The sequence below is a fragment of the Hibiscus syriacus genome, unplaced genomic scaffold, assembly GCF_006381635.1.
Source record: "Hibiscus syriacus cultivar Baekdansim isolate YM2019G1 unplaced genomic scaffold, ASM638163v2 tig00110429_pilon, whole genome shotgun sequence".
Classification (NCBI taxonomy): domain Eukaryota; kingdom Viridiplantae; phylum Streptophyta; class Magnoliopsida; order Malvales; family Malvaceae; genus Hibiscus; species Hibiscus syriacus.
This window is the reverse complement of record NW_024062733.1, coordinates 3,647,860-3,656,822: the sequence shown is the minus strand read 5'-3', so window position 1 is coordinate 3,656,822 and position 8,963 is coordinate 3,647,860. Positions and strand designations below refer to the sequence as shown.

At 36.1% G+C, this 8,963-nt stretch overlaps 1 pseudogene; it reads left to right on the top strand.

Moving 5' to 3' along the window:
- Window positions 1-6,898: 6,898 nt before the first annotated feature.
- On the top strand, window positions 6,899-8,195 carry LOC120125108 (annotated as a pseudogene).
- The last annotated feature ends 768 nt before the right edge of the window (window positions 8,196-8,963 follow it).

The window sequence follows — 8,963 nt, the reverse complement described above, 5'->3', positions numbered from 1 at the left end:
GCTGGAGAAATCGGCCGACCACCCCGACCTTTGTTGCTGTCGCACACACCGCCGACGCTTGTTGTTGTCGCACATGCCGCCACGCGTCGGCGGTGCACTTGGGGCTTGTTTTAGTCCAAGGATTTTTCCATAACCGGGTCGACCCGACCCGACCCGACTGGTCTGGTTCAGTCGCTGAGTCAACTCAGTTGAGTCAACTCACTAAGTCATCTCGTTGACTTTGACCTAGTCAACTCGTTGATCGTTGACTTTGACCAGTCTAGCCATTGACTTTGACTTTGACTAAAAAAGTCAAATTTTCCAAAAAGCCCTATTTTACATTTTTCAACATCCTGAGTCCAAATTCGAAGTCTGTTTTGCCAAAATCGCACCCGGTAAGTTGTTTTTCAATGTTTTATCTTTGGATTCAAGTTGGTTTCTCATTTAAGTTCAGTTTCTATCGTAAATTTGGTTGCTTTGTATCCAAGGAATTATCTGACGTTGATTTCAAGTTCGAGAGTGATCGAATGGAGATTAATTGGTCGATTAATATGGCACAAAAACTAAGGTAATACTTTACTACCTTTCATATACTTTTCGGAACTAGCTGATAAATGGTAAAAACATGAATGAAAATAATTGGTCCATTAGGTAGTTAACTATCTTTGGACTCATACGGAAATTGGATTAAGGACGGAACATTGTATAAGACTCTAACAGCTCGAAAAAGAAATTGGTAGACTGATCGAAAACAAATCTCAGTTCATTGAATAAATCAGTAAATCAATCAATCTTAAAACACATAAATCCTGATTAATCTCGATAAAGATTAAATGATGGAAATATTTGGATAAGAAATTACCAAAATAGCACTATGGAGTAAAATTACAGAAATGTTCTTGTACTATAAAAGGACCAAGACTTCCCCTAGTGGTGAAATTAACCTCTATTGATCAAATGAACAAAGTACCTTGAATGCTAAAAGAACTAGAATACTTTCAGCCCTAAGTTATTGGAAGTAATGCCACTGACAGAATTGGATGAAATGATGATAATACCCTTAAAGTGTAAAAAGAAATATGGATGACTATGATATTGGAGGGATTTCTATGGTTTTTGAAAAAATACGTTTTAAACTGCTACTGTTTTAAAAAGATCAGTTACTTTTTCGCTGGTTTTATGAGAACATACTAGACACCCTATTCTGATCTCCTAAACCCAATCATCTAAAATATTTCCCTTTAAAATGAAAGCTTACTGTCTGTTACTACCTGATATATCAGTGGGACCTCAGCTCAGCCTAAAAGTCTGTAGATGTCTGAATCAATAAGGAAACATATGCTTATATGTTATCTGCATGTTCTTCAACATCATCTGGTAGTTATGTATTGCTGAGCTTTCCAAAGCTCACTATGTTACTTACCTTTTCAGGTTAAAAGGATTGAACCAATACAACTATCGACATCGGTAAGGGAGTTCCACCGGCGTTGCTTGCGGAGTACGGTGCATGTGTTTAGGGGCATGTAGGTTGTATTTTATTTTATATACGAATCTAGAATATGTTTTATTTTTTTTAATATTGGTAAATTTTACTTTTATATTATAAATTGATTTATGATTTTACGTGTTTTTTAAAAAAATTAATTTTTTCGAGATTTTTACGATGGGTCGCTTCGGTGGCCCTAATGTGACACCTCGGATCAGATCGGGCCACCCGCATTGGTCTGAGGTGGTTACATTTAGTGGTATCAGAGCTTAGATTGAATCAAATTTTTCTAGATAGATCGGTCGGTCGAATGTCAAAAGATGTCTGGTCAGTACATGCCCTAGACTACAACTGTACTTCTCTAAGCTGGAACTCCAAAGTCGAGCTCTTCTCTATAATGAGCTAACTTAAGTTTCAAATCCGTTAGGGCTCATCTTATAGAGGACTCATACTTCTATAAAAACTACTTGAAGATATGGAAGAATTGATGGAAGCTTCATTTCTGTATTTCTGTGACTTGAGGGAATTTCGAGGACGAAAAGGAGAGAAAAATTGTCACACCCCAAATTAGGGGGAATTTATTAATATAAAGTATTAAATTAAAGTTGTAATAAGTGAAAATTTGGACCAAATTGTAAGTTTCTAAAATTTTGGGCTAGTTTTGAAAATCTAAGAAGTTCAGGAATTTAGCCCTGAATTTTCCCAAATTTTCTGGAAAATTAATACCAATTCCCCTCTCCGGATTAGATGTAAAAATCCCCAATTTTCCCCTAATTTTCCCTCCTCAAAACCCTAACCCCCACCAGCTTTCATTCCCTGATTTCGTTACCGTCCGACCATTTTAGCTGAAGCCACTACCCCCAAAACGATCGTCATCTTGCTCCAAACATAACCCGACCCTTATCCCATCATAAATCAGCGTCGTTCGCCGTAATAATCACTGGGAAGATTCATTGAAACCCCACCATCACCGCACATTTTTCTTTCGATTCAGATCAATCCAAAGATTGTCTCGCCTCACCGTCATCTCCATTGAGTTCCCCATCATCGTCCGCTCCTAACCCGACTGGTGGGTCACGCCATCATCGCCGTTTTCACCGATCACCGACGTGGGTAAGCATTTATGTCATTTTCTTTTAATTCCGATGGATTTTGCCTGATTATTGGTTTGGTTGTTGTTGCAATTGGTGTTTGGATGCAGCTGGAGAAATCTTCCGACTGCCTCAACCTTTGTCGCCGCCGCACACGCCACCACGTGCCGACGGTACTCGTGGGGTGTTTTGGTTCAAGGATTTTTCTAGAACAGGGTCGACTCGACCCGCCTGATCCGACCTGACCCACCTAGTCTGGTTCAGTCACTGAGTCAACTCAGTTGAATCAACTCATTGACTTTACTGAGTCAACCCGTTGACCGTTGAATTTGACCGAGTCAACCCGTTGATTGTTGAGTTTGACAAGTCTAAACGTTGACCATTGACTTTGACTGAAAAATTCAAATTTTCTAAAAGAGCCATATTTTATGTTTTTCGACGTCCTGTGTCCGAATCCGAAGTTTGTTTTGCCAAAATCGCACCCGATAAGCTGTTTTTCAATGTTTTATCTTCGGATTCAGGTTGATTTCTCATTTAAGTTCAGTTTCTAACGTAAATTCGGTTGCTTTGTATCCAAGGAATTATTGGACGTTGATTTCAAGTTCGAGAGTGATCAAATGGAGATTAATTGGTCGATCAATATGGCACAAAAATCGAGGTAATACTTTAATACCTTTTGTATTCTTTTCAAAACTCGCTGATAAATGGTAAATGCATGAACGGAAATAATTGGTCCATTAAACTATCATTGGACTCGGACGCAATAGGATTAAGGATGGAACACTGTATATACCTCTAACGGCTTAAAAAAGAAATTGGTTAACTGATCAAAAACAAATCTCAGTTCAATGAATAAATCAGTAAATTAATCAATCTCAGAATGCGTAAATTTTGATTAATCTCGATAAAAAATAAATGATGGAAATATTTGGATAAGAAATTACCAAAATAGCACTATGGGGTAAAATTATAGAAATGCCCTTGTACTGTAAAAGGACCAAGACTTCCCCTAGTTGTGAATTAACCTCTAGTGATCAAATGATCAAAGTACCCTGAATGCTAAAAGAGCTAGAATACTTTCAAGCCTAAGTTATTGGAAGTAATGCCACTGACATAATTGAATGAAATGACGATAATACCCTTAAAACGTAAGAGAAATATGGATGACTATGATATTGGACGGATTTCCATGGTTTTTGAAAAAAATACGTTTTAAACTGCTACTATTTTAAAAAGATTAGTATTTTTTTCACTGGTTTTATGGGAACACACTAGACCCCTATTCTGATCTCCTGAACCAAGTCATCCAAAATATTTCCCTCTGAAATGAAAACTTTCTGTCTGCTACTACCTGAGATATCATTGGGACCTCAGCTCATCCTAAAAGTCTGTAGATGTTTGAATCAATAAGGAAATTTATGTTTATATGTTATCTGCATATTTTCTAGAATGAAAGGAATAGGAAAAATAAAAGTTTATATTTCAACGAATCGCACGTAGAGATATTGATAAAACACATAAAGTTAATGGTATTTTATAACTAATTGATTGAGCAACAGCTCGCAGACCACCTAAAAAGGAATATTTATTATTTGATCTGTAGCCTGACATAAGAAATCCAACAGGAGCAATACTTGAAATGGCAATCCATAAAAAAATACCGATATTGAAATTGGCTAAAATAAGGCGAGAGCTAAAAGGAATTACTGAAAAATTTAGTAAAATTGATATGACTGTTATAGACGGTCCAATACTAAATAAACGAGTATTTCCTCTAGATGGAAGAATATTCTCTTTGAAAAGCAATTTTGTTCCATCTGCTAGAGCTTGAAGAATTCCTAAAGGACCGGCGTATTTAGGCCCAATACGTTGTTTTATTCCTGCATATATTTCTCTTTCTAATCATACAATGACTAGTAAACCTATTGTGATTCCCAATACAAGAGTCAAAAGAGGGACCAACATCCATATGATCCCATAGACCTCTTTTAAAGATTCTAATATGTAAAAGTAATTGATATCTTGTACTTCTGTCATATAAATTATCATTTCAACGATCCACTTCTCCCATAATGATATCTATGCTTACTAGTATCGTCATAATATCAGTCAATTTCATTCTTTTAACTAACTGAGGAAGAATTTGCAAATTGATAAAACCCGACGGGTGAATTTTCCATCTCCAAGGAAAACCACTTTGATCCCCTATCAGAAAAATTCCTAATTCTCCCTTTGGGGCTTCCATTCTTGCATAAAGTTCTTGTCTCGGTAATTCAAATGTGGGAGAAGGTTTTTTTACTAATGAATCGATATTCAAAATCATTTCATTTTGGATCCCTTTTTCGATCAAAGCATCGGATTTCTAAATTCTTATAGGGACCCCCCAGAATTCCTTCCAGGGCCTGTTGAATTATTTTTATGGATTCCGTCATTTCACTAATTCAAAATAAATAACGAGCTAATGAATCTCCTTTTTGCCACTGGATTTTCCAATCAAATTCGTCGTAACACTCATAATGATCAACTTTTCGAAGATCCCATTTGATTCCCGATGCTTGTAGCATTAGGCCGGATAAACCCCAATTTATTGCTTCTTCTCCACCAATAACGACTATCCCTTTAACTCGTTCTAAAAAAATAGGATTTCGAGTAATAGGTTTTTGATATTCAATAATTCCTGTTAAAAAATAATCACAGAAATCCAAGCATTTATCTATCCAGCCATAAGGTATATCGACTGCCACTCCTCCGATACAAAAATAATTATGCATCATTCTCATGACGGTGGAAGCCTCGAATAGATCATATACTAATTCTCTTTCTTTGAAAATATAGAAAAAAGGGGGTTTGTGCACAATATCTGCCATAAAAGGTCCAAGCCATAATATATGATAAGCTATACGACTCAACTCCAACATAATTACTCTGATATAGCTGGCTCTTTTAGGGACTTGAATATTCCCCAATTGCTCTGGTCCATTTAAGGTTATTGCTTCCGTGAACATAGTGGCTAAATAATCTCAACGCGTTAAATAAGGTAAATATTGTATATTTGTTCGGTTTTCCGCATTTTTTTTCCATTCCTCTGTATAAATAACCTAATATTGGTTCACAGTCAATAATATCTTCACTATCGAGAGTAACGATGAGACAAAGAACACCATGCATGGGTGGTGAGGTCCCATATTGACTATCATAAGGTCTTTTTCTGTAGCTGATAGATTCATAAGTTCTTCCTCAATTCATTCTTACATGAATTGTTGAAAACGAAAACACGTACTTCAAAATGAAAATCTAATAAATCAACTAATTTAAATAAATCGACTAATTCAAAATTTGCAAATTAACGATTTTTTTGATTCCCGAATATCCAACTCACTAATCAAAATCTGGTTTTGTGGGAACAAACTAGACACTCTATTCTGATCTCCTGAACCCAGTCATCCGAAATATTTCCCTCTAAAATTAAAGCTTATTGTTTGTTATTACCTGAGATATCATTGGGACCTCAGCTCAGCCTAAAAGTCTGTAGATGTCTGAATCAATAAAGAAATTTATTTTATATGTTATCTGCATATTGTTCAACATCATCTGGTAGTTTTGTATTACTGAGCTTTCAAAAGCTCACTCTGTTACTCACCTTTTTAGGTTTAAAGGATTAAACCAGTGCAACTATCGATATTGGTAAGGGAGTTCCACCGACGTTGCTTGCGGAGTACAGTGCATGTGTTTAGGGGCATGTAGGTTGTATTTTATTTTATATACGAGTCTAGAATATGTTTTATTTTTTTTAATATTTGTAAATTTTACTTTTGTATTATAAATTGTTTTATGATTTTACGTGTTTTAACATAAATTTTAATTTTTTCGATATTTTTACGGTGGGTCGCTCCGGTAGCTCTGATGTGACACCCTGGATCGGATCGGGCCACCCGCATCGGTCTGAGGGAGTTACCCGACTCATTTACACCCCCAATTCTTCCTAAGATAGTGGCATGAAATTATACATGTATCTATGTAAAATGTTATTTGCATGATGATTAGATTAAATATTCCATGGTTGGCTTATTATGTGTAATTATACTGTCCGACTGTCTCTACGGAAGGGCATATCTGATAAAATCCCAAGAGAGATGGAAGAAGATCCTACCCTTAGTTATGGGAAAACCCTCACTTTTTTTTCTTCACTAAACTCACCTCCCATGTGATGCTTCCTGGAAATTAAACACTTATCATAAAAGTTGACTTTCCCCAACTCTGTCATACATATATACACCATAGAGTTAAGCGGACATATATGAATGAGACTCTCAGATAGAAAGAGAAGTAATAAATAAAGAAAATGAGGAGCGATGAAGTGCTTTTGAATTGTGGGATAACAATTCCAGTGATTGGATTAGATTTATTCTTCTGATAATGATAATGATAATGACAGAACTGAGAAAGCTATCCATTTGGCTCTCAAGGTACGTATGAGGTGTATATGAATACATATGCATGTATGTATCATGTATGTACGTATTTATGAATATATGCATGAGGAATTATAATGGAGGTGTTGCAGATGGGGTACGGGCATTTTGATACTGTAAAAATATACGGTTCGGAGCCGGCTGTTGGAAATGCTTTAAGAAAGGCTATTGAGGATGATAAAATCATCCCAAGGGAAGACGTTTTCCTCACTTCAAAACTATGGAGCGCTGATCACCATGATCCTGTTTCGGCACTCAAACACACTCTCAGGTATAGTATGAAGTGATTGCAAGATAATATCTGTTCATAATCTTTCATAGTCATTAACAACGCATACACCCTATAGACGCAACTACTCATCCCCCTTAAACCACTTATGTCACTTAATGAGTTCGAAGGAACTTTGTTATTAGTAATAGTTATGAGTTAATGGTTTTAAATGAACGAATGTTTGTAGGAGGGTGGGGATGGAGTACATAGACATGTATTTGGTGCACTGGCCGGTGAAACTGAAGCCATGGGCATGTGATGCTGTTCCGAAGTAAGAAGAGTTTGAAAAGCTGGAGACCACATGGGAAGGGATGCAGAGATGCTTGGACATGGAGTTGTGTAGGTGTATTGATGTTAGCAATTTCTCCACCAACAATATTCAAAACTTGTTAGATTTTGCTTCGGTCCCTCCTGCAGTTAATCAGGTGGAAATGCATCCTATGTGGAGCAAAGGAGGCTTAGGGAAAGCTGCAGGGAGCACAACATCCATGTGAGTGCTTATTCGCCACTAGGAGGACCTGGAAATGCATGGGGATCCACCTCTGTGGTTCAAAATCCAATCATCACATCCATTGCTCTCAAACATAAAGCAACTCCTGCTCAGGTACTTCATTATCCTTTTCACTTTCTTTTATACCATGTAACTACCTACCTTGATTGAGCCTATTAACATCACTGCTTGTACCATGCATCCTATGCATGGCGTTGTTTTTAAGAGTTTCAATCCGGATAGGATGAAAGAAAACATGGCATCCTTGGACCTCAAATTGGATGATGATGATTTGATTGAGATTGACAAGTTGGAGGAGAGGAAGATCATGAGAGCCGACTTTCTTGTTAATGACACAACAAGTCCTTATAGGTCTCTTGAAGATCTTTGGGACTACGAGATTTGATTAAAAAAAACTTACAACAAAGTCTATATGCATTCTTTTATTTTTCAATTTCTAAATGCCAATATATCCCTTCGGCCCTCCCCTTTCAATTCCCTCCCCAAGGGTGTAAATGAATAGTGTTTGACAAACTATTCATGAATCGTTTGTATAACATTCGTTTATATTTGTTTATTAAGTTAAATAAAAGAGTATAAACAACATTTTTATGATCATTTAATAAACGAACAAACACAAATATAGGTGTGTTTAGTTCGTTTATGTTAACGTACAATTAACTCATTCATATGTTTGTTTACTTGGATTTCCATTTCCTTTTATTTTTTTACATTTGAAATATTCATGAATGTAAGGACTAAATTGAATATAAGATGAGCTTTGGAGTTCAAACTATGAAGCATATGGAGCTTAAAGAATACTAGCCTAAATTCATCGTTTTTCTGAACACGATATTAAAACTTGGGAGGAACATGAACCACATACAAACATAAACAACTCAAAATAAACAATCCAATCTTATTCATTCAAACCAGATAATTTACATTTCCACCTCCATCATCATATATCATTGCAATGCGACTCTACTAGTCCTCGAACTTTATAAAACTTTAGTCAATAATGAAATACTAATGCCTAGGAGAATTGTAAATGTTACTTGTAACCTGCTTCAGTCAAACTGCGAGTGCATGATTAAATACAGTGATTTAAGCAAACTATACAATCACTTGAAATGTTTTTCTCAATTCAACGATTGTTTTAGACGAGTTATAA